General features: G+C 39.9%; 1 long non-coding RNA gene across 1 annotated transcript in view; it reads left to right on the top strand.

Annotated features, from left to right (window-relative positions):
- The window catches only part of LOC132125205 (uncharacterized), a 42,602-nt gene extending 23,781 nt beyond the window's left edge, over window positions 1–18,821 (top strand). The window contains exon 3 of the long non-coding RNA XR_009426867.1: window positions 18,239–18,821. This is a non-coding gene — a long non-coding RNA (uncharacterized LOC132125205). The remainder of the gene's footprint in view (window positions 1–18,238) is intronic.
- Window positions 18,822–26,033: the final 7,212 nt, after the last annotated feature.

Genomic DNA, 26,033 nt, shown 5'->3' with positions numbered 1-26,033 from the left:
TTAATGAAACATTGACTCTGTGCGAGATCTAAGTGAGCTGCCTATCATTGACACACCAGCACGGTTAACTATAAAGGAAACTATAGCGAAACTATATCAGCATCCACACCAGAGGACAATAACATTGTTCATTATAAGTGTGCTGCAGTTTTTTTTGTCTGCTGATTACTACTGTTAAAGTTGTGTGGACTCTGATTGGCTGTCAATGTTTTTATCATTCATCAGCTGGAAAAAAAAAATTCTGAACGTGATTCCAACAATATCATTCATGTGTGTTTTATTATTATTGTAGTTATAGACTTCTCCACGCTCATAGTATAGGTTTATAAGGAAATATGTATAGTTATAGACAAACCTGGAAACAAGTTAACATCTTAGCAGTTATGTTTCCATTGTCCTGAAGTCAATTTTTTTATTTAATATTTATTTAATATTTTTGATGTAAACACAAGCTCATATTTTAATTTTTCACTTTACAACATAAAATACATAAGTAATACTCCCTAGTGGCTTTTTTTTAAAGCTTTTACTTGTCTTAAAAATGCCGTTGCTAACAAGTGACTAAATTGGACTACAGAGGTTGTCATGGACATTAACCATTAAATGCATACCATACCTTGGGTCTTTAGCGACCCGGGACATTATTCATGTCATTCAAAGTTATATATCTGTTTACTTGTAAAAAGTGCAAAAAATAAATAAAAAAAGTAAAAGGTGCATAAGGTTGCTAGAGACCCGAGGTACAGTATGTAATAGTGTAAATAGATTTTTCCTGCTCAACAATATGTAGTAATTATTGGTGAAACATCCATGCATTTAAGGGTTAAACATCATCACACTGACCATGTAAACTAATTTACTTACTGGTTCCCTGCCTTACGTTCATAATCTCACACTTGCATACTATTCTGACTCAAAGTTAGAAGAAAAACGGTTTTTGATGTATTTAAGAGTTGTCAGAAGTCATTCGAACTTGGTATAGTTAATTTATATCTTACCTTTAGCTATTTTACCTCTGCCAATTCTATTTAGGCTTTCGAAATTCATAAAAAGTTGTCTTTAGATTATCATGATGAACAAAAAGTGAAAGGGAGTGTTTACAAGACATCATTTGAAAACTGAAAACTTTTTATGCACTTTGGCCATTAATTTACAATTTAAAAAATTGGCATCACACACTTACCGACTATGTTCATAGTCACAGAGAAAAAAAATGGTTGTTGTACACTAAGTGACTGAGATCACACACTACCAGACTAGAAATTAATTTTGATCACAACAAACTCATGCAGAAATGTGCACCTTGTTGCTAGGAGACGCATGACATATGAAAACAAAATGTGTTCTAAAATCGGCTCAAAATATCAAACATCTTTGATATCCTCCGACTGGATGAAATTACAGTTTGAAGCTAAAACATCTGTGACAATAGTGCTATTTGCATGGCATGTTTTGCTGCCTATAAAATGACTTATATGGTTCTGAGATGCAGCCTTATAATGCAGCCCAATGAGCTCCCTATGCAGACAGTCTGGTTTGTAATGGTGTTAGCAATCAGGCTCCTTTTAAAGACTGGTAAGCATTAAAGCAACATTAAACCTGACAGTTTGCATGTCCAATCGAGATCTATTTTAGCGACTCCTGACCTGACCTTCGACACTTCTGACAATCCCTGATGTGTCAGAGAGTTACAAGATCCGGTTTGAACTTTGACCTGTGGCAGGTTTTTGAGGTTACTCCTATAAAGGACATGTTTTAGACATGTAAAGATCAAGGTGTTTTGCCAACTGACTAAATAGACCAGAATGGTTCTACTGGTTTATTCCAGTTCAGTTTGTGGGCCTCTTTAAAATGACATTGATTTAGCTGGTGCCCCACTTCCTTTGCTTGGCCACTTCCTTTCCAGTCAGCCACGAGCTGACGGGAACAGAGTGACGCAAGATTAACCAGAGCAGCGCTAAATGTTTTAGTGACTCATTGCTTGAGTATCAGCCAGTCTAATGTATGTCACATACAGGTTCCTAGTTCTCCTCCTTCACGACTAACAGAAACAATCATCCATCATGTTCAGCCTTAGGCAGCAGAGACAGATGCAGAATCCACCCCTGCAAACCACATCAGCAAAAAGCAGCTTTACATTGGAATAGGCTGACGATTGTGTCTGTAGGGCGGCACTTGATTTTAGCTCTTGAGGATTGATTGGATCATGAGTCATTTGGTTGGAGTAAAGGGGTTGGTGACATCAAACAAATGTAATTTAAGAGGCAGAACTAGTTATTAGATTTTGATGACAGATTATGAAGATTTATGACATTGTTTTGTTTGTTTTTACTTTGCAATAGTTGGTACTACACAAGTCTTCTTAAAGAGATTGTTGACATGCTCCAAACTCATGTGACATTTTTTCCTCTGCTAGTAAAAAAGAATAGGCTATATTCTGACAAACTAAGTCAGTGGGGTCCAAAACAAACCACTGGATCCTAATATCTTTAACTGTTTGACCAAAAAAAAAAACACACACACACACTGTTTTCAAAATTCCTCATGTCATACTTATAAGAAACAATATTTCTTACCACATGTCGAGAGCTGCAGTTCCAACCACCCAAGTTTGCGATGCGGTTTATAAATGTTTGCTGGAATTATGGTTTGGGGAAATTTCCATTTGTTGTACTATGTTGGTAACAGTGGAACTTGCAACCATAGTTTCTGTAAGGAAAAATAATGACAGTGAAACAATCTTCTTAAAGAGATTGTTCACCCATGTTCTCACCTTCATTTTGTTCCAAACATGTATGACTGACTTTTCCAAAATAAGTTATTTTGTCCAAACAAAACAATAGAACCCAGCAACCTACATTTTATCAAGTTATCTTCTTTGTCTTGCATAGAATAAAGTCATACAGGTTTGAAATGTCATGAGGGTAAGTAAAGGTTTATATTTTGACTGCTTTTCATTCATGAAAATGTGCAAATATTTGGTAACACTTTATTTTGATAGTCCACTTTAGACATTCTACTAGTCGTAAGTAACTTTGCAACTACATGTCAACTAGCAGTTAGTAGAGTATTAGTAGACTGTCTGCTTAATATCTTCTAACATTTTCTTTGTCAACTTATTGTCAACTTATTCTAAGCCTAAACCTACCCCAAACACTAACCCTAAACTTACCCTAACAGTCTACTCTGAGAGATAGTAGACATGTAGTTGCAAATTTCTGAGATTTAGTTGATATGTAGTTGACATGTAGTTACAAAGTTACTTATAGTCAGTAGAATGTCAAAAGTGGACTATCGAAATAAAGTGTAACCAAATATTTATTTTACTCCGTAGACCACAAAGATGTATTTACAGAAAAATTACTTCACATAAGAAAAAATAAAAATCATTTACTCACCATCATGTGATTCCAAACTCTGTATAACTTTATTTCTTCCTTGGAACAGTAAAGAAGATATTTTGAAGAATGTTGGTAACCAGTTTATTACTGTATGGACAAAAAAACAGACATTTCTCAAAATATATCCCAAGTTTTGGCATGAAACTCTAGATGGCGCAGTCTGATAGGTCTAACTCAATCTGATATAATGACCTCATCACATGGCACAGCTGATTGGTTCTTTTTGTATCTCAGAATTCTTGGCTAGTGTTTGCTGAAACAGATGCAGCACACTTCAGAAACCCTCCACCTTCCCCAGCTCCACCTTTATAGGTCTGTTACAGAGTGATTCATGTATGCTATATAGGGGTTATTTCCTATATGTTATATGCGCAGCAGCAGTATTTCTTACATGCTCAAAGCAGCATGTTCTGTATGTATTGGCAGCAGCATAGCAGATCTATTCCGCCAAGACCAAACTCATCCCTCCGAAAGTAGTCATGACTGAACATCTTTTATGTTCCACAATAGAAAGTAAATCATACAGGTTTGGAAAATAACATGAGAGTGATTAAATGATGTCTGAATTGACATTTCCAATCGTGTTCACAATTGTGAAATTGTGTAATAATATATTTTACACAGTATACCACAAGAATGTTTTAAGTATAAATAGCTATATGTAATGGGTTAAAGGAATAATTCTCGAAAAAAAATTTAGGGGTGACCCCAAATAGTCGACAGTTCGATGCTTCGATTCAAGGAGCCTGATTCTACTACCAATCTCACAGTCGAATATTCGTGGGCTGATATGATTATGCCATTATGACTATATGGGGGAGCTCAAATGTCTGATTTCACATAGAACTTGCGGTTTTCTCCCAATAGGTAAATATGCAGCCTATTATGATAAAGCCGTGAATAAGAATCTGAAAATAAGAAGCTTCGAATTAATATTTTAAAGTGCATGAATAAATCCAACCACCCCTATTAGATTTATGTTTCACTTTCCATAATCTGTGACCGACAGAGGAGCATCTTGGCGGCAGGGATTTAAAACTTTACCAAGACTCAAACTGACTCTAAATAACGAAGCATATTCTACATTAAATTATGAGTTTAATCCCATTGATTAAAAACTTGCTATCAAATTCTCACTCTACTGGTCATCTTCAGCGCTAGCAGCTCAAAACAGAAATGCAGAACATTAATAACTACTGTCATATAGGCTAACGTTATAATGAGAGCACTATTGTAAAAATTGTGAATTGTTAGGGTTTCGCTGAGGATTAGTGTTAACTATCTTTTAATCAAAACATGAAAACATTATTTACCCTGTTTGTCTCTGCGAGGCATTTGTTACACATTTTCCCTGTTTGTGTTTACATCAGTAATTATGGCTGTCGAATGTCTGACTTAACTCAATGTATTTTGCCTCGCCCCCAAACATATGATTCGACTATCAGTCGAATTTCAGCAAGATTCGAAAATTCCGATTCGACTATGAAAATCCTTAGTCAGGGACACCCCTAAAAAAATTAAAAAGTCTGTCATCATTTACTCATTACCATGTTGTTCCCAACGTATGACTTTGTTTCTTCTTAGGAAAACAAAAAAATATATATTTTGAAGAATACTGGTAACCAAACTGTTTGTATGGACAAATAAAAAAACACGAATTTCTCAAAAAACATTTATTTTACGTCATACAGGTTTGGAAAACTACACGAGGGTGAGTAAATTGTTTTTTTTTTTTTTTTTTTTTCAAGTAAATGAACTATTTTTCAAAAATGAAATTGGGCAATAACATATTTTACTCAGTAAATATTATAATGAAAATGAATTTCCTGTAAAGGGTTGAGACTTATAATAATAACTGTGTTCAATCTCAGCATGGTTACCTTGACCCCCCCACCTCTCACCCTCCATCCCCCGGTAACGCAGTGTTTGTTGATGAGGTCCTTATCATTGCTTCTCGTTACGTTCAGGATCCCGTGTGCTTGTGGCGTCTTGGCCATGTGCACTTTGTACTTATCCTCCCACTCTCTTTTTCACATGGCATCTGCTCTGTCCTCCTCCTGCACCAATCGCGTCAGCAGCGCTCAGTCATCCGACCGGCATGAAGCACTGGAGGCGGTCACAGAGTACACCAAAACCCCCTTTCACCCTCCTCTTTCCTCCGCAAGCTCCTGCAACCACCCTGTTTCTGTGCTAAAAGGCTTTAGGCACCTGTTTGAAATCCTATGATGTATTGTGTTATTCTGTTCATTGTATTCTATTCTATTCAAATCTGTGTTTTAGCATGTTGTTCTTGCCATAGTTTTATGAAATCACTGTAACATGCACACACTTGAGTGACTTTTTGTGCTATTTTTTGCTTCAGATGCCTCTTGTGTATGTCTGAACAGCGTCTAGGCAGAAGTTATGATGGATGCAATGACAGACGGTTTGAGAAAGAAACAGGTCCACAAATAGACCCGTTTTATGGATCCACAGGAGAATTCGAGCCCCACTTTACCACAAGTGCCTCTCATTTTGCTTGTGCCCCAAGCCAAAAGAACCACTGGGAAATTAAAACAGGAATTAGTAGATCACCTACTAACACACGCAATGTAAAAATGAAAAAGACGCATGAATAAATACATATTGTTCAAAAAAGTGACAAAAATAGGGTAATTTCAGGGAAGACGTCTGGGAATTAATTCAGAAACTTCAATAGCAAGAGAGAGAAAAAATTCTCATTCTGAGAAAAAAAGTCTAAATTGTGAGACATAAGAAACAAATCCATCATTAAGGTGTTTTTACTATAAACCATTGTTTCTTGACAAAATATGCAACCATAATCAATAATAACACTTCCTCTAGTGAAAAAGTTTATCCCCTGTTGACCTCTCTTCTCAAAATCCACCAACATAACTGTACTGGACTGTTTTCGCTTGTAAATGCTGTTTCATCTGTGCATATTTCTCAACTGATTCAGACGGGATGACTTTTTCACTGGAGAAAGCAATATTATGAATAGTTTGATCTCAAACCGGGTCCAGCAATGCAATAAAAATTACACCAAAACATCTGACAAATCGTCCCCTTGGAATTATACGGTTCTATTGACATTTTTGTCAAAATTTAATTAATCACATATTCTTATTCTGTGACAATTTATTTACATTATGTGATAGATTTTTGAATGTTAATCTAAAAAAACAATAAGGTTCTATCTACACAGTCGAATGGAATGGTAAAACTGTGAAGCTCAATATCTCAAAACTATTCTGAAGCCAGATAGAACCTTATAGCTCCAAGGGGACGATAAGTAAAACATTAATGAGATTTGAAAGCTGAGATTGATTTTAAGACTTTCAAACATCTCAAAATATAGCCTACAAGTTTTACAGAAGTGTTCTTTTGGAGTGCAGTTTTGGAGCTCAACAGCACCAGTCTCCATTTACTTCTGTTGTATGGAAAAAAAGCAAACAAGACACTCAAAGTTTCTTCAAATTCCACAGAAACAAGAAAATCAAATGGGTTTGGAAAGACATGAGAGTGAGTCAGTTTTTTTATTTTTATTTTTTTATAATTTTTTCAATGAAACCAGTTTTCATTTTTAGGTGCACTGTCTCTTTAAATTCTGTCTTTGTACAACAAAAATACTACAGGTAAAAACATAATCCATCTTTCGCTCTGGAATCAAAATCAATGTTCTTTCTCAGATTTTTTGTTTGGTACAGTATACCAGGTGCACAATAAACACAACTTATATAGGTGCAAGAATAAAGTCCTCATGTGTTACAAAGAGCAGAGATTGAGCCCCATACAAAGATGAGGCCTCTGACTCCTGCAGGCTTCAGGTAACAGACAGCACTGAGATTACATTACTTCCCTCAGTTTCTCACAGGAAGCATCATGCGACACACTGATGTAGGCTGAACCTTTCCTAACCTAAATCTGCAATCTCACACAAAACACGGCTCAGATCACCACACTAATGGGGATTAGTGCAGGTATATAGTTTCCTAGTTCCAAGTATCCAACTAAAGCTTTCTTCATATGGACTGGTTGTAAATGACATACCAAAAGAGATTGGATTTTAGTGCTGTGTACTACTTTGAGCTTGAATCAAATTGAAGTTTGCTGCTTTGTGCAAGAGAATAAAAACTATAATACCTTAGTCTCCCTGGGGATAACGCTGCTTTGGATAGACCTATTTCTTATTTCCAATTTATAATAAGCATTTTCCATTTTTAAGTTAAAGTTATAGCACACATTTGATCAACTTTAATTACATGTAAAACATAGCGAAACATGCAAAACATAACTAGTTTACAATAGTTATAATTGGATTTGTATGGAAACACACTAAAACACAGATAATGAATAACTAAAGCACACACACATACACACACATACATATATTTTTAAGTGATGATACATATCTAGATTTATACATAAAAAGCTTGAATTTGGTTTAAATTGGCACTTTTTCTCACCATGCTGTTTTCTCATAATGCCATTTCAGTCAGTAAAATTAACTAAAAATATTTACTTTAAGAATATTTTCACCAAATATAAATAAATCATCATTTTGTAAAAACAAATTGAACTTTCCTTTTATTTTAAACTAGGTTTATTTATAATTATAATAATTAGCAGCTGTAGGCAATTTGAGTAAATTTAGTACTTCAACGTAAACTTGTTCGTTCGAGTTAATTGCATTTGTTTTCATTCTGAGAAAAAAAGTCTAAATTGTGAGACATAAACTCATAACTGCCTTTTTTATTCTGTGGCAGAAACAAAAAACTAAATTGTGAGATGGACAAACAATTTCAGTCAGTAAAATTAACTAAAAAATATGTAAGAATGTTACGAAAAATACTTAACACATAAAGAATATTTTAACCAAATAGATAAATAATAATAAATACATTTATTTAGCTTTATGTATAATTATAATAATTATAAGCTGTAGGTATTTTTAGTTTTAGTCATTTTAGTAAAACTAAACCTTTTAACTTTTAACTCAATTTTACCATCTAATATTATACTTTATTTGATTTCAGCTTTATTTGAATAACCAACAACTATTTTTAATAGTTTTAGTTTAACCCTAACACTGTTTAACCCCTAAATGATGATATAATTTTCATTTTTGAGTGAACCGTCCCTTTAAGGCCCTCTGACGTTGCTCCTTTTCTGAGTATTATTATAAATTACATTTGGTCTTGAAATGTAATGCTAGTTTTCGGAAAAATAAAAGGTGTGTGCCTCTGTGTCTGTCGCTGTTGTGGTCATATGTGGGTGTTTGTGAGTGTGAATCACCGGGCCGTCTGTGTGTTTCTTCACTTGTTTTGTTTGGCAGGCGGATCACGTTGTGGCAGACAGGCTTTTCTGCCTAGATGACACAGTTGGCCTGTCCTTGAGATGACCTTGTGCTCACACACACACACACACACACACACACACACACACACACACATACCCGTGTATGCTTTGTCCACTCCTCACCCACTGTGTGACTGCTTGCTTAAGTGAGCAGGCTTTGTTTGAATGTGGCACCTAGTTAGTGTCTGACTTCCACGAAGCAGCATCTGCCGTACAGGGGAGGATAAAGTGAGGGTCGCATCTCAGGTTACCGCGAGCAGATTAAAAAATAAACACTGCATGAACTCGAGCCAGATGCTCTTTCAGGGGATACAGACTTTGGCAAAGCTGACAATGCATTCTTAAGAAAGTCTGCAGTGATACTGTGGAACAGTGATTGACTTAATCTAGCGCTAATACTTTTAGACATTATTAGTTTCGTGCTCTGGCTTTCTGTCTACACTACAAAAAAATACAATTTCAGTTTTTCTAGCCTACTTCAAAAGTTCACGTATAATTAATTTTATTATTTATAGAAGCCAGTTTCCATAACAGAATAAAAAATAACAGTTATCATGACTTTCTTGCAGTTCTGAGTTTATTATTCAGAATTGTGAGATGAAAAGTCTGCCATAGTTACTTGATGTTTTTCTGTAACTGTTTTTTTTTTTACTAGTAATTTTTTAGTAAAATTCTGAGATGAATTTCTGCATCAGTTTGTTTTGTATAGTTTTGGTTTTTAATGAATATGCAACAGCGATATAGATATATTATCGCATTATATATTGCACTTATATAAAAAAAAAACATAATTTTTCTGAACCTTCATCTGAAATTTCAATTGCAAAAAAAGAATAAAACATTTTAATAGTTATAGTTAACAAATATCAAAACTGGTGCGATTGAGGTAAAAATGTAAATCATAATTTACTAAGAGCATCTCCCTTCTGTTTAGCTCTCAAATCTCATTTGCACTTAAAAACATTCAAACAAGACATTAAATATCAAAAATACAAATGAAAAAATGTACAAATAAACAAACACATATAAGGAAGAACACATGGGTGGATTAGTGACTAGAATGAAAGCAGTTTATTACATGTTGATGCAAAATATCTATTGCAAATAAACATTTCACAAACCAGATCTTGTGGCCGTGCAGATTTTTAATGGTATTTGAGCGAATATGAAGTGCACTGAATGCGCCTTAATTCACACCCTGTGGTGTCTGAGTATTGCTTCATCAGGAGAGCTATTGACTGGAGAACTGATGGCTGAGGCAACATGGCCCCAGGCAGAGAAACTGACTGGGAGATCCACGGGGAGCCAAGGAATATTGTGCACTAGGAGCAGCCGGCTTCAAAGTAGGCTTACTGTGTATTATTAAAAGCCTCTTCGACACCTGCACAGTCAGCCGGAGACACATCAGATGCGCGGTGAGGGCAGAAACACACTCGCGTGGGCGAATGCATGAACATATACATCCATACCAGCATGCACACACACACACACACACACACTTAGAGAGTGCAAACACTATGCAGGTGCGAGATAAAAATATGGCCAAGATAGAAGTGCAGATGCAGTCGGAGGTAGACAGACATGCTAATTTAGTCTAGGATGCAGACACGAACTATGACATTGGCCAGTTTATAATGACTATATCATATAATTACTATATTTTGCAATAGGCGACTAAATGAAGCACGTGTTTATACTGCAAAGAATTATGGGGAATTATGTTACATTAGGATTTTGTAGTCTAGACGTGAGGATGTCCAAACTCAGCCTGATGAATATAGTCTACTGAAAACAAAAGAAGAGGGGTAAAATTAAGTTCACTCTTGTGTTATCCAACTACTTTTTTTTTATTGTTCTTGTTTTTTTTGCCAGAGCATTGCTTTATGGTTGCTAGAGTATCCTGCTTGGTTGTATGCAATATTTATTATCTATGATAATATCATTATTGCTGTTTTAAAGATGTGCGAGCTGACAATATAGAGTACGTCTGAGTATGCAATTTATTTTTACCATATGCAAAAAACTTGAGAATCCAACAACATTCACTGTGTGATGAAACATAAGAGTGCAGTTAAAATTCACCTATAATTCTATAGAGTTATGTCATGGCAACCCTAGCAAGATTTTAGTATGGTAATGGTTTTGATGGTGTTAATTTAAATTTAATTTATTGTATTTGTTCTTGGTTGAATAGGTCTGTAAAGGTGGAGCTGGGGAGGTGGAGGGTTTAAGAGGAACTCTGAAAGCATACTGCGAACTGCTCTAGTGAATGCTAACCAGCCATTTAAATGTAAAGCAGTAACCTCATTGGCTGTGTATGCAACATGAACCAATCAGCTTGTACCAAGTAGTTCAACGGTGTGAGCAGTGGTCAACCGAAATATCACCAATGCCAATATATCGGCCAATATGTGGCCTTTTCAAATATCGGCATCGGCGGATTAGCTTGTATGCTTGGGCGATGTGTTTGAGGCGAGACAGTTATTTTAATGACATGCCATACTTTTATTTTGACGGCGCTGAGAACTGCAGTGCCTAAACACACAATGCTCAAATTCTGCCTCTTGTTTATGGTCGTTCTTAACAGTTCTGTCTAATACAGATAGAAGTATGTTTAAAAATCTGATAGAATGGTTAAACAAAGGAATTAATGTATACAGAATATATTATTAGTAATATATATATTATATTATTATTAGTAATAGAAAGGCAAACATTATTTATTATATAATTTGTGCATTTAATTAATGCATTTATATAATTTAATATAATTTGAATGACTTATAACGTCTCAAGGTTACGTATGTAACCCTAGTTCCTTGAAGGAACGAGACGCTGCGTCGAAACGCTTTTGGGGAACGTCCCTGACGAGACCGACTCTGAATATCGTGTGCAATCAGTCCATCGGAAAGGCGTGACGTCACGGGCGGGGTGACGTAGCGACCAGGAAGCTATAAAAGCACGTGCCGTGCAGCTGGCTTCAGCTTCGAGTAGGGAAGCAAGCGCCGGCAGGGGTGCCGGGAGTATGGCTCTGCGACGCAGCGTATCGTTCCTTCAAGGAACTAGGGTTACATACGTAACCTTGAGACGTTCCTTTTCAGGAACTCGAGCTGCGTCGAAACGCTTTTGGGGAACGATGTGCCCACGCTGCCAGACTTCCAAATCCCTGCCTAGTGTGTAGTCAAAAGAGCACAGCTAAGACGAGAGAACAGAAGAGCCCGGTGTGGCTCGCATGTCAAGATCGTAAAATCGGACAAATGTGGAGGGCGTGGACCACCCCGCAGCGTTGCAGATGTCCAAGAGGGACACACCTGCTGAGAAGGCCTTGGAGGCCGCCATACTCCGAGTAGAGTGAGCCTTGGCCCCCAAAGGAGGGGGAAGACCAGAGGACTCATAGGAGACGTTGATAGCCTCGACTATCCAACGACTAAGGGTCTGCTTGGTGGCAGGAGAAGGACCGTAGCAAACAAGCAATTGGTCTGATTTTCTCCACAGGGCAGCTCTGTGGACGTATGCGTCCAGTGCTCGCACTGGACACATACAGTTTAGCTTCTCTTGGTCTGGCTCCCGAAAGGGAGGAGGACAGAAGGCCTGCAGTACGATAGGTTGTGGTGTAACAGAGGGAACCTTCGGAACGTAACCCGCTCGAGGGTAAGAATGCTTTGGCCATACCAGGGGCAAAGTCTAAGGAAGGTAGGGGCCACCGAAAGGGCCTGAAGATCTCCAACTCTCTTTAGTGAGGTGATTGCCAGTAACAGGGCAGTTTTAAGTGTCAGATGTCTATCTGAGATATCTTGTATTGGCTCGAATGGAGCTTTACAAAGAGCCTCTAGAACCACAACCAAATCCCAGGGGGGAACACGGGATCGTACTGGAGGTCTCAGCCTCAGCGCACCGCGGAGGTAACGTGTAACTAGGGGGTGTCTACCCACTGACTGACCATTGAAAGGGACGTGGAAAGCAGCTATGGCCGCCACGAAAACCTTTAAGGTGGAGTGGGATAACCCCGCAGAGAGCCTGGCTTGTAAAAACTCCAGAACTGTACCAACTGGGCAGTCTGCTGGGTCAAGCTGGCGGTCTCTGCACCATGAAGTGAAGAGCTTCCACTTCAGGGCGTACAGTTTCCTCGTAGAGGGAGCTCTGGATTGGAGTAGGGTCTCAACAACCTCGGTTGAGAGACCAGCTGCTAATAGCTGTGCCCCCTCAGGGGCCACACCCACAGCTTCCACAACTCCGGGCGAGGGTGAATTATCGTGCCCTGCGCCTGTGAGAGTAGGTCTGTCCTGATCGGTATCTCCCACGGAGAGCCGTCGAGGAGCGAGACTAGATCTGAGAACCATACTCGGCCCGGCCAGAACGGGGCTACTAGTAGTAGACGGACCCCGTCCCGGCGTACTCTCGCCAGAACTCCCGGGAGCAGAGCGATAGGGGGAAAAGCGTACAGACGAAGCCTCGGCCAGGTCTGTACCATAGCGTCCAGTCCCAGAGGAGCTGGATGAACTAGAGAGAACCAGAGGGGACATTGCGATGTCTCCTGAGTCGCAAAGAGGTCCACCTGGGCTGTACCAAATACTCTCCATATGTGCTTCACCACCTCGGGGTGAAGCATCCATTCCCCGGGCCTCGGCCCCTGTCTCGACAGTATGTCTGCTCCCACATTCAATCTCCCAGGAATATACGCTGCTCTGATCGAGAGGAGCTTGCCCTGGGACCACAGAAGGATCTGGTGTGCCAGCTTGTACAAGGGGCGCGAACGCAGACCCCCCTGGTGATTGATATAAGAGACCGCTGATGTGTTGTCGGTGCGCACCAACACATGGTGACCTCTCAGGTCTGGGAGGAAATATTTCAATGCTCGATAGACCGCTAGTATCTCTAGGCAATTGATGTGCCATGTTAGATGGCGACCACTCCACAGACCGCGGGCAGGGTGGCCGCTCATGACCGCACCCCAACCGGTGAGGGACGCATCTGTCGCTAGCGTTACACGGCGACAAGGAACTCCCAGCACCGGGCCCTGATTCAAGAACCAAGGTTTCCTCCACATGTCTAAGGCACGAAGGCACCGCCGCGTGACCTTGATAACTCGACGTGGATTTCCCCTCGGGGAAAAGCCCTTGGACTTGAGCCACCACTGTAGGGGTCTCATGTACAGCAGGCCAAAAGGTATCACGTTGGACGCAGCTGCCATCAGCCCTAACAATCTCTGGAATTGTTTGACAGTGAGTGACTGGCCTTCTTTGACTCTCTCGACTGATGTAAGGATCGACTCGATCCGAGCAGGAGACAAGCGTGCCTGCATTGTGGTCGAATTCCACACTACGCCTAGATAGGTGGTTCTCTGAACTGGAGAAAGTACACTCTTCTTGGCGTTTAGTCTCAAACCCAGCTCCCCCATGTGTGCGAGAACGACATCTCGATGTCGAGCCGCCATCTGCTCTGATTGAGCTAGGATCAACCAATCGTCGATATAATTTAAAATGAGGATGCCCTGCATACGGAGGGATACCAGAGCCGCATCCATACATTTCGTGAACGTGCGGGGTGAGAGTGCGAGGCCAAAGGGAAGTACTCGATATTGATAAGCTTTGCCCCCGAAAGCGAACCTCAGAAACTTCCTGTGTTGTGGAAGGATGGATATGTGGAAGTATGCGTCTTTAAGATCTATTGTGACAAACCAGTCCTCGGATCTGATTTGAGCTACAACCTGGTTGACAGTGAGCATCTTGAACTTCAGTGACATAACTGAGCGGTTCAGGAGACGCAAGTCTAAGATCGGACGCAACCCCCCATCCTTCTTTGGAACTATGAAATACCGGCTGTAAAATCCGGATTCCCTGTCTAGAGGAGGGACCACCTCGATGGCCTCCTTCCTTAATAGGGTATTCACTTCTTGTTCCATAACCAGAGCCTGCTGGGGGCCGACCACAGTCGGTGTAACCCCGTTGAACTTCGGTGGTGGATGACCGAACTGAATGCAATAGCCTCTTCCTATTGTACGCAGGACCCATTGAGATACATTTGGCAGTAGCTTCCACGCTGCTAAATAATCTACTAAGGGAATCAGTCTCTCGAGACTGACCTCTGGTGTAAGAGGCCCCCGAAGGGGCGGCGAGCATCCCAGCTCCGCTACGCTCACGGGCGGAAGTAACTGGGGGTGGCGCTCGCTGGAGGCCGCTGCGCCCTGAAGCTCTGGCAGGGTTGGCAGACCGACCTCCTGAGGGTACTGAGGTGAGACGGGCACCGTGTAATGAGGTGAACCGCGCTCTACCCCAGCAGGGGCTACCCTCTGGATCCTGGCATCAGGATCTTTTCGTCGAGGACTTCCGGGCTTCGATGACAGATCTTAAATCGGTTTTCGCCCTAGAAGCCCCCGACTCAGAGCGTCGTTGCCCTCGGCCCCGACGTGGGGGAGCACGAGTGGCGACGCTCTGCTTTTGCGCTTCCCGGTGTGAGGAGCCGGTATGTGGCGTGGTCATCTCCCGCCCAGATGCACCACGAGAGCGACGAGGGAGGAAACTCTGGAACGCCGCTGCCTGCTTGTGCGCCTCCTGGAACCTGTCGACGACAGTATTAACTGTGTCGCCGAACAGGCCCGAGGCTTGAAGCGGGGCGTCCAGGAGGCAGACCCTGTCTCGTTCTTTAATTTCTGACAGGGTCAGCCACAAATGCCTCTCCGCGGCCACTAAGGCTGCCATAGACCGCCCAATTGCGCGAGCGGTCTCCTTAGTGGCGCGGAGGGAGAGATCAGCGGTCTTTCTGAGTTCTTCAATCTCTTCAGACTTAATCCCCTCCCCCTCATCGACATCTCTCAGCAGGTCAGCCTGATAAGCTTGCAGGACTGCCATAGTATGAAGGCACGCCCCAGCCTGACCTGCTGCCACATAACCTTTGCCCACTAGCGATGATGTAACTCTAAGCGGCTTAGTGGGCAATGTCGGAGCCTTTAGAGACGAGGCCGAACCGGGTGACAGATAGCCCGCGAGCGTCTGTTCAACCCGTGGCATCGCTCTATAACCACGCTCTCCCAGCCCCATCACGTTGCCATAATATAGTGAATCAGGGCCAAAGAGGCGGGTCGAATACGGGTGATTCCACGATCTCGATAACTCATCATGGAGATCGGGAAAATACGGAAGGCTCCGACGTGGAGGTGGTTGCTTCGGCCGCAGAAAGCGTTCGTCTAACTTGCTTCTCTGCGGCTCAGCCTGTTTTTCAGCAGGCCAGTCGATTTTTAATTTATCTACTGCCCGCGTGACCACCTCCAAAAGCTCCTCATACTGGGGCGACAGGGGTGGCGAATCCCCAACAACAGTCTCCACATCGACCTCCTCAGAGGACGAGAGGTGAAGAGCTGATCCCTCACCCTGGGGGGAAGAAACCGACGAGCGTGCTTCCGAACCCAGGGCTTGGGCGCCGGATCTGGCAGATGAGGAAGGAGATAAGGACTGGCCCGTCTCCATTCCTTCTGACAGATCCACCTGCGAACCCCACGAGTGCAGCAGCCGCTCTGCCTCGGCAGAAGCGGGGCCAGCACCGCGAGGAACGCTGGTGAAGGCTCCCTCCTCGAAGAGAGCCCTCCGGGATCGAAGCGTCCGCATTGGCAAACGTTCGCAATGCGGGCAGCCGGCCCCCTCGAGAGCCGACTCAGAGTGCTTCGATCCCAGGCAAGCCACGCACAGCCTGTGTGTATCCCCGCTCGTAATGTAGCGAGTGCAGGGAGGAACACACAGTCTGTAACGCGGCTTGAAATCGCCCTTCAAATGTTTGGTCTTTTGCTTCTGCTTAGGCATATTGAGCTGTTTTAGCGATCTTTTTAAGCTAAGGGACAGACAACAATAAATAGGACCAACAGGACAGACTTTTGCACATGCACACACAGAGCGCTTGCTGACAGATTCGAAGCTGAAGCCAGCTGCACGGCACGTGCTTTTATAGCTTCCTGGTCGCTACGTCACCCCGCCCGTGACGTCACGCCTTTCCGATGGACTGATTGCACACGATATTCAGAGTCGGTCTCGTCAGGGACGTTCCCCAAAAGCGTTTCGATGCAGCTCGAGTTCCTGAAAAGGAACCATTTATTTTCGCAAACCTTGCAAACTTAGTCGAATCCATCTGTGAGATCTTGTGAAGTGTGCATTTGTATCCAGCATGACCGTGTGCTCTCTGTGACGGTCGGTCTGTGTGAACTGAATGCTTTAAAACTTTAAACTTGTGATTTCAAATTATGCTGCGCTTTATGCATTTGCCCACTGTCATATTCATGTCATTTTCACTGTGTGCTGTTTGTAAAATGAGTGTTGTTTATTTGAAAAATGTGATTCCCAATGCAGACAAACTTCCCAGAATACTAAGTGCCCTGTTGGTTACATTGTTTACTTCCTTTTTAATTAGTATGATTTTGTTAAATATTTTTATTTATTTATTTACATTACAAGTGTTCACGTAAACACATTTGATTATGTCATAGTGAATGTAAGCAGTAGGGAGAACTTGTATCAGTACATTGCATCCATTGCAGCTGTGCATTTGGTTTTAAAGGGACAACAGCCTTATTTAGTTGCCATTGTCCGAGTCACTGATGTTAATCAAGCATCAAAAGAAAAACTGAAAATCACTCACTGATCTTGACTGAAAAAGTTTAGTAGCCCTAAAGATTAATCTAAATTTATTTATAGAAATAAATGTCTGCTTGAAAGAATGAAGAATATGGTAACAAGTTGCTATAAAAAGAATGCACAATATAATCATTGGTATTTCATTAAAAAGAAGACCATGTTCTTGTTCTTTATGAGAAGTGGTATTATTTAATTTTAACATAAATGTTGAAGGCATGTTTTGTGTCTCCACAGTTAAATCTGTGTCTATCATGATAAAACCTTATATCAAACCTTTATGAGTTTGGAAATTTTAAAGAAATGCTTAATAAAAGCACTGTAAATCCATTAGATTTTAGTAGACTAAATTTACTATAGATTTAGTAGACTAAAATCTTATGATATTTAGATAACTAAAATATGACTAAGACTAAATGACATTTTAATCAAAAGATTTTGACTAAAACTAAATCAAAATTTGCTGTCAAAATTAACACTGATCTATACAATATGATATAGTTAAGCAATATCACACAAGTAAGAGTACTCTTTTCCTGAATATCAGTGCTTGAGCATGATCGCAAACGTGATATTAATTTTATAATACATTTCAAAAAACAATTTCATATTGAGAATACATATTGAGTTCATAATATTGAGAGTACATTTTAGACGTGTTTTTTTTTACTGTTTTGCTACTGAAAATGTTTCTTACATTTGTGCCTCTCAGAGCAACACTGCAGTGTTTTGTTCAAATCCTTTGAGTCAGTCATTTGAAACATTTCACTTACAGATAGCTACAGACCTGTTTCTCTCCTTCAATTCATAGCAAAAACCCTTGAAATAGTTGTTTTTAACCAGCTATCATTGTTTCTTTCACAGAACAACAAACTGGACGTTAACCAGTCAGGTTTCAGGAGTGGCCATTTAACTGAGACTGCTACTTTCAGTCATGGCCTGCAGATTGCAAAAGCTGATTCCAAAATCATCAGTTCTTATTCTGCTGGATCAATCTGCTGCTTTTGACACTGTCAGTCAACAGATCTTCCTTTCTGTCCTCTCATCACTGGGCATCACAGGGATTCCGCTTCGCTGGTTTGAATCATATATCACTGGTAGGTCTTTCAGGGTTTCTTGGGGAGGGGATCAACTGGTCAAAGCACATCAACTGGTCACTGGGGTTCCTCAGGGATCAGTTCTTGGACCCCTCCTCTTCTCCATATACACAACATCACTGGGTCCCATCATATAGGCACATGGCTTCTACCATAGCTATGCTGATGACACATAGCTCTATCTCTCAATTCAACCAAATGATCCAACGATAGCTGCACAGATCTCAGGCTTCCTGGCAGACATCTTGGCATGGATGAAAGAATATCACCTACAGTTCAACCTGGCAAAGACTGAGCTACTTGTCTTCCCTGCCACTCCAACTCTACAGAATGATTTCACAATCCAGCTAGGTTTTTCTACAATTACCCTATCAACTTCGGTCTGAAATTTTGGTGTAACCTTCAGCTGTGACCAGCTGACCTTCAAAGACCACATTGCAAGGACTGCTCGATTTTGCAGATTTGCATTGCACAACATCAGAAAGATCAGGCCCTGTCTAACAGAGCATGCTACAAAACTTTTTGTCCAGGCCCTTGTCATTTATAGGCTGGACAACTGCAATGCTCTTCTGGCTGGACTTCCATCAAGCACAATCAAAGCTCTACAAATGATTCAGAATACAGCGGCACTTCAATGAGCCTAAAAGAGCCCATGTTACGCCTCTCTTTATCTCCTTGCACTAGCTACCGGTTGCAGCTCACATCAAGTTCAAGACATTGATGCTTGTGTAAAGAACATCCACTGGCTCAGCACCTGTCTACTTCCACTCACTACTACAAATCTACATCCCCTCCAAAGTCTGAGATCCACTAGTGAGCGACAGTCTGGTGGTACCACCACAGAGAGGCTCAAAATCACTCTCCAGATCATTCTTGTTCACAATTCCTTTCTGGTGAAATGATCATCCCACCCCTATCCAGAATGCTGAATCCCTGAAAAATTTCAAGCAACAACTGAAAATCTCTTTCGAAGCTACTTGACTTCACCCCCAAAAAAAAAAAAAAACAACTTTGTCTTTCTCTTTATTTATTCCTTCTCTTTCTAGTTTGTGCTTATTTGAACATTGCCTAAAACTTGGTATTATGAGCATTTCCTGTGTCGGTTTGCCTCTTTAAGAAGAATCAATTTATGTATCCCCCAATTGTAAGTCGCTTTGGATAAAAACGTCTGCAAAATGACTAAATGTAAATGTAAATTTAAGTCAGTGATTCAATGATCCTTTCATAAAGACATTTGCTTGTTTCATCTCTAAATGAGTCAGCTGTTTTGAACAAATCATTTAAATGAATCATGCAGTGACTCGCTCATCAAGACATTGACTTGCCGCCACCTACTGGCAGTTTTAGTTTAATTTATCCAATGACAGGTCTCCTTGCCAAGGTACCAACCAGTGATGCGCAGGTCAATGTATAAACAACCCGCACCCGACCGATGTTTTCCACTAACCCGCCCGCAACTCGGACCGCAAAAAGAGAAAAAGAAAATATAGTGCCCGACCCGCTTCCTGACCCGCATTTTTTAAAAGTAGTAAATGCGTCGCCTCTTTATATTAATTTAATTACTTAAATAGACTATAGCCTACCGCACACATAAGGCTTGCCACAAAGAACCGGTTAAAGTAATGATTATGAATGTGTTTAAATTAGCAAGGACTCATTTAAATGTTTAGTAATAAACTGGTGTTTTCTGTGTCGCTGCAAAGATGAAGTTGACGATGCGGACTCGCCATGAACGCCAGAGAGAAATGCACATTTCATATGGATTACATCATCAGAGAGTAGCCCATTTATTTTGGTTTGAATATGTTCGTTTAAAAGTAGACATTTCAAGCTTTCTGTAATCCATTGCCTATATTTCTTTTTAAACCCACCGACTAAAAGATTAAGACACTACCTGTCCCAAAGTTTCTACAGCTTTTTTCTTAGCCATTTGCAGAATCTGGAAAAGTTACTGGGGCTAACTTGTTACAGCAGTCGGTAGAGCGATATGAATGTGTGTGATGTACGGCATGATAAACGCTCGTCACTTCTGCTGTCGAAACTTTGTCAGACTGTGGGTCATTTGGTTTATTGTAAAACGATTGCACTGATTTGCATGTTTCTTGATGATGCGCTTTTTTTCTGTGGTACTCACATGCACAATGTCGCTCACGTCGTATTCTCCACCAAGTCCCACAGAAAAACTACTTTTGCATAAAATGCAAAAAGCTCTCTCTGCTTTGCCATCTACAGGTCTTAACCAAGAGTAGGCTATGTAGCGGTCCATTCGCTATTAAAAGTGCATCTTCTCGTTTTCGTGGCCACACTGGCCATGGCTGCTTAACCTGATCGAACAGCGCGCGCTATCCAATTTGAGATTCTTGAGGAGGCGTTCGTGCACCAGTCAACAGTTTGATTGACGTACGACTCAGCCTATCGACTAACGCTTTTATTGCTCTCCTCCGAACTATTGGACCTAGTTAACAGTATGCCTATGGACGTATCCTTGTATTTATTAGGCAGGGTCGAATGAAAAAGCAGTTATTCAGCCAATAAAGTGTAGGCCTGTATTTCTCAATTGTGTCTAGTACTATATAAATTACAAAGGTATTTCAAACGACCCGACCAACCGCGACCCGAATATCATTAAAAATATTTTTGGATGACTCGTAACCGCGGGTGACCGCAGGCAACCGCTCATTTCGGATCAACCCGCGCATCACTGGTACCAACACAAAAACACACTAAGTAAAATATTGTGTAATTATCATTACCAGAAAAAAAAAATTACTATAGATATCAAGATACCATTTTCCCACAATATTATGCACCTCTAGTTGCTATTTGGTTGCTAGGTTCTTCTCTTTGGTTGCTATATTGCAAGAGTGTTCTACCTACTGTAGTTGCAAAACGCTACACAGTTTTTGTCATAATTTTAGAATTGACATTCTGTATTCAATATCTCTTACCTTCAGCAAAGTAAATAATAATAATAATAATAAAGAATATCTATTTTAATTATTGATCTGTATATAAGACTATATTTCAGTCTGGTAGTTGAGAAAAGACTGAGGACCTGTAGTCTAGACAACATGACATTTTGTATTCAAGTGGGCTATCAGATTATATGTGGACCATCCTGTTCAGACACAGAAAAAAGTATTTAAAAAAACAGGCCTGGTATTGATGTTCTCTCTCTGTGGACATATGAGATTACAGAAAGATCAGATAACACGCCCTCACTCCATCCTCCAGGAATATAAAAAAGACTGTCCAACCTCCACCCATCTCCGTCCGTCAATCTCGCTGTATTTCTCTCATATTGCCACACAAATCAGCACATTGAAACCCAGCACTGCATGAATAGGAGAAGAGCAAAAAAAGAGGGTAGCTCACATCCAAACTCACTCCCCCATTAAGAAAATCTATAGCGGATGCTTGTATACTTCGACACTGAGATCTTATGAATAAAGCAGGAGGTGGCTCATTTTAATGGCTAAGAGGGTTTTTATTGTCATACTTTCCCAAAGTCCCAGACAGTGTTGCATAAACACACTGATCATTTTCTTTTTTTTTTTTTTGCTAGCAACATATAAATACCAAATATTTCACTATATTGCAGATGTTTTGTCTCACGCCACAGTCCTGCTGAGAAACTGCCTTTGACGCATAGATAAACAATAGGTTCATGAGATAAAATATTCTTTTTTTCTAAATAGGTTTCAGCAGCATGTTTTTTGAGATTTTAGTAATGATAACAATTAGGTTACAGAGTACATATTTTCACTTCAAGCCAAATAGATGCTAACAAAAGTTGTTTCACCCAAAGAAAGAATGGTAACAACAGTATTTTGCTTTTGCATTTTGCATTACAACCTGTTTTCATCGTTCATTTTCTGAAGCATGAAGAATTAGATCAATTACATCAAACTGCATTAGTTGTGCCAAATGTGCGTTGCACAAAACAAACCTAAGCAGTTTCAGCATAAAAATTGTTTTTTTTACAATTTTATAATTTAAAAGACATTTACAACTCTAATTTTAATTTATTGTATTCTTAAGTCACACTAAAGCGATTAGATTAAATTGACGCTCCTATTCATAACCTCTTGTTATGTACTTAATTGTGAAAAATTGCATGGTCTAAGTTTATGTTTTAGAACGGAGACCAATGTTTCTAAACTTACTTGCTTTAAAAGCCAGCCAAAGCCTCAGAAACCAGCATTTAAACTAGATTGTACCATAGTCATAATCATTATGCAGTCTTCTTTGCATACTGTATAACCACTGATTTAGAGCGATTAGCCTGTTATAATTTCCCAGCGCCTGGAGGCTTGCTCCTGCTCAATTTGATTTTCAAATGAAGAGCCCATTGCTGGAAATAAGTTCTGTAAAATGAGCAGCCATGAATACGGCCAGGAGTCTTGAACTGTCATTTCGCACAGAGGAAATCCAAGAGGGAAATGTACTTTGTGAAAAATGTGGCTGCCGTGGTAAAATGACCTCTGAGTAAATTGGATAACGACTAGCTGTTGTCAAAACTTGTTTGCTTCAATTCATTTGCAAATAACAAGAGGTAATCGTTTCAGCCATCTGTGGAAGTGCATCCGTTTTGTTTTCTTGCTTCCAGCGTGCTGCTCTTATAACTGACAAGTTGATGTACATGTATAAACTCAAATAGGGTAAATCCATTTACCTTGTTTTACAGCTGCTGTGGATATGACTGTTGTTGCTTTATTGTGTTTTGCTGATCTGTTCTTGACATGACATGAAAATTGACTTACTTTGATTTATTTTCTTAATACACATTCCTGGTCTTATTGTGAACGATTCATCATTGCATGATATTCGAAAGAAAAATATGTTTGTCTTCATATCTTTCATCAAAATACATTAACTTACTCCATCTCTGAAACGACTTCAGTCGACATCACCAATCCATCCTCATTCTCATGTGCTCCTCACTAACCACCTGCTTCCATACTGGTCAAAGAGTCTGTGTTTGGCTGGTTAGCATAGCCACATTAGCGCCTGTTGGCGCATGATGTAACTATACCATCTGGGACCCAAAAAAGCATATTTCATTAAATAATTTTTTCAAGCAACATTATAAATCCAAAATATTTTATCATATTCTCATGCCACAGGCCAGCCAAGGAACTGCCTTCAAGATGAATGTGAATGGTAATGAATAGCTAACAGCATGTAATGATCTGTTGAATGCACATGAATGGCACCACAAAGTCGTAATTGCTCGTTAAAGTTTCAGAGGTTTTTTTAGTAAGACAAAATGGCGGATACAGTAGATGCTGCATCTGTTAACTGAAATGCATTCAATTATTATTCCTCATCATTAGGATTTTGTTAGCATTGTTTCTAGCATGATTAGCATTTTGTTATCATGATTAGCATGCAGTTAGCATGTTTTAAACATGCTTAGTATGTTGCTAGCATGTTTGTAACATGCAAAAAATGTTGGTAGCATGTTTCTAGCATGATTATCATTTTGCTAGTATGCTTTAACATGATTAGCATGTTGTTAGCATGTTTGGCATGCAGCTAAAAAATTTTTGTATGTTGCTAGCATGATTTATGATGTTGACCTAGGGTAGTCATTAAGCTTTTCCAGTAATAGACAGCTTAACCCTTTGACAATCATACCAGTGTGTGAGTCATGTGATCAACTTCTGAATTCAAATCTGCTTTAACGCTTTGACATGGCACTGAGCGCTTGTCATATTATCACAACTTTTCAGTGTTTTGTTTACCATATAATACTTATTTCAGGTTTCATACATTAGAATACACATAAGTACTAGCAAAACAATACGTTTATGTTTGTAAAATACATACTGATGTCTATGGAAATGGCAATAATGATCCTTACCAACATAATCTGACGACATGTTTTATTGGTATCATATCCACACTGTGTAGGTAACTCTAAACTTTACCCTACTCTTCTCCCAGTTCACAAGAAACTTTACAAGAAATTTACGTGTTGTAAATCCCACAGCTCGGATTCAGCGCGACCTAACATCAACCGTTAAAGATTAAATAACATGTTCATTATAAAGATGTTTAAACTACCAAATACATTTGCTTGGACATATTTGAGAATTGAAATATATCAGATATTTCAGAATATAGTGAACACGTTTGTGAATATATTTTAAATTAAAAAGTAAAAACTGAATAAAAGCAATACATCTGTCATACAGTGCTATTGTGGCTGTGGTGTGTCATGTGACAAGCCGGATGCATCGCCATGGAAACAAGGCGATGCATCCTAAAATAGTGGTTGCTTAAAAAACCTCACCCTGGTGGCTCATCTAGAATATTTCTAAACTCATGTGTGAAAGGGTTAAACAGTCTAAAAATTAGATTTTTCATGGGACTTTTCGCAGTTTTCGTCCGTATTGAGTTAAAAAAGATATAGCAACCCGAGTCAGACCAGTCTGAAGGATTTGACCCGAGTTTGGTGCTTATAGCTTGAAAACTCTAGGAGGAGATAGATTTCAAATTGTGTCTCGTCAGAAGAAGCAGCTTAAATAGCGCTTTAGTAAGTCGCTTATTTATGTTGAATTTATAATGGTTCAATTTACAGCACCTTATAAATTGAGTAAAAATATAAAAAGGCAAAAACACACCCAGTCTTTACTCACCGTTTTATAGAAGTAGAGTCACCTGACTTCATACAGTATGCTAATGAATTCTTCCCAACTTGTAAATACAAAGGACAATCACTTTTCAGCATCCAATCAACTCTCATTGAATCAAATTAATTCCTGCCCCAATTTTTTCCACAAACATAATGTTTCAAATGGAAATACATCTGCTTATGTAAGCAAATTGGCTTATGATGCCATTTCATGTAGACTTTAACGGTACTAACAGATCTCTTGTTAGTTTTGATTGTTAGTTGATTTAACAGAAAATTATGAAGATCCCTGTTTAATATCTTAATCCATATAGCCTAGATTACTCTGTAGCATACTAAATTTCCTTTGAAGTCCCACTGAAAAAAGGGGAAGTGTCTGTGGGACTTTTGTTATGTTTGTATTGGCCAACGAATAAACCTGCATAGAGCTTTGGAATGTGTCTTTAAGAACAGATAGATGGCTGTTTGATTTACATCAGTTTCCCTCAACTGAAATGGAAAAGAAGGCAGAGCAGGCACTAGTGGAAAAAAACAGCTGGCACCATGACGATCCTTGATGTTTTCAAATAAATGAGATTCCTTCAAACCTTAATGTTGCACATTAAACACCTTTCTCAACACTGTAGCTTTCTGAGAAGGCCATCTCAGTTCATGTGGTACTAAAACGCTCCGCACCAACCCACCGCCTCCAGGCTGCAGACATAATGCATGAAATAACACAGTCTGTCACTTAAAATAGTTTTTACAAAAGAAACAACTAAAAGACATTTGTAGGCTAACACTACATATAGCAAAGCCACTCAGCAGACAGTGTATAATATCACAAAGTAAACTTGCTTTGAACTATAGCTACTGCTTCACTTGAAAATTAAGCGAAAGTTCTGTTTGTTTCATGGATCTCAAAAGCATCCTTATGTAATGC

This window comes from Carassius carassius, chromosome 43, assembly GCF_963082965.1.
Source record: "Carassius carassius chromosome 43, fCarCar2.1, whole genome shotgun sequence".
In the NCBI taxonomy this organism is placed as follows: Eukaryota; Metazoa; Chordata; class Actinopteri; order Cypriniformes; family Cyprinidae; genus Carassius; species Carassius carassius.
This window is presented reverse-complemented; position numbering and strand designations above follow the sequence as displayed.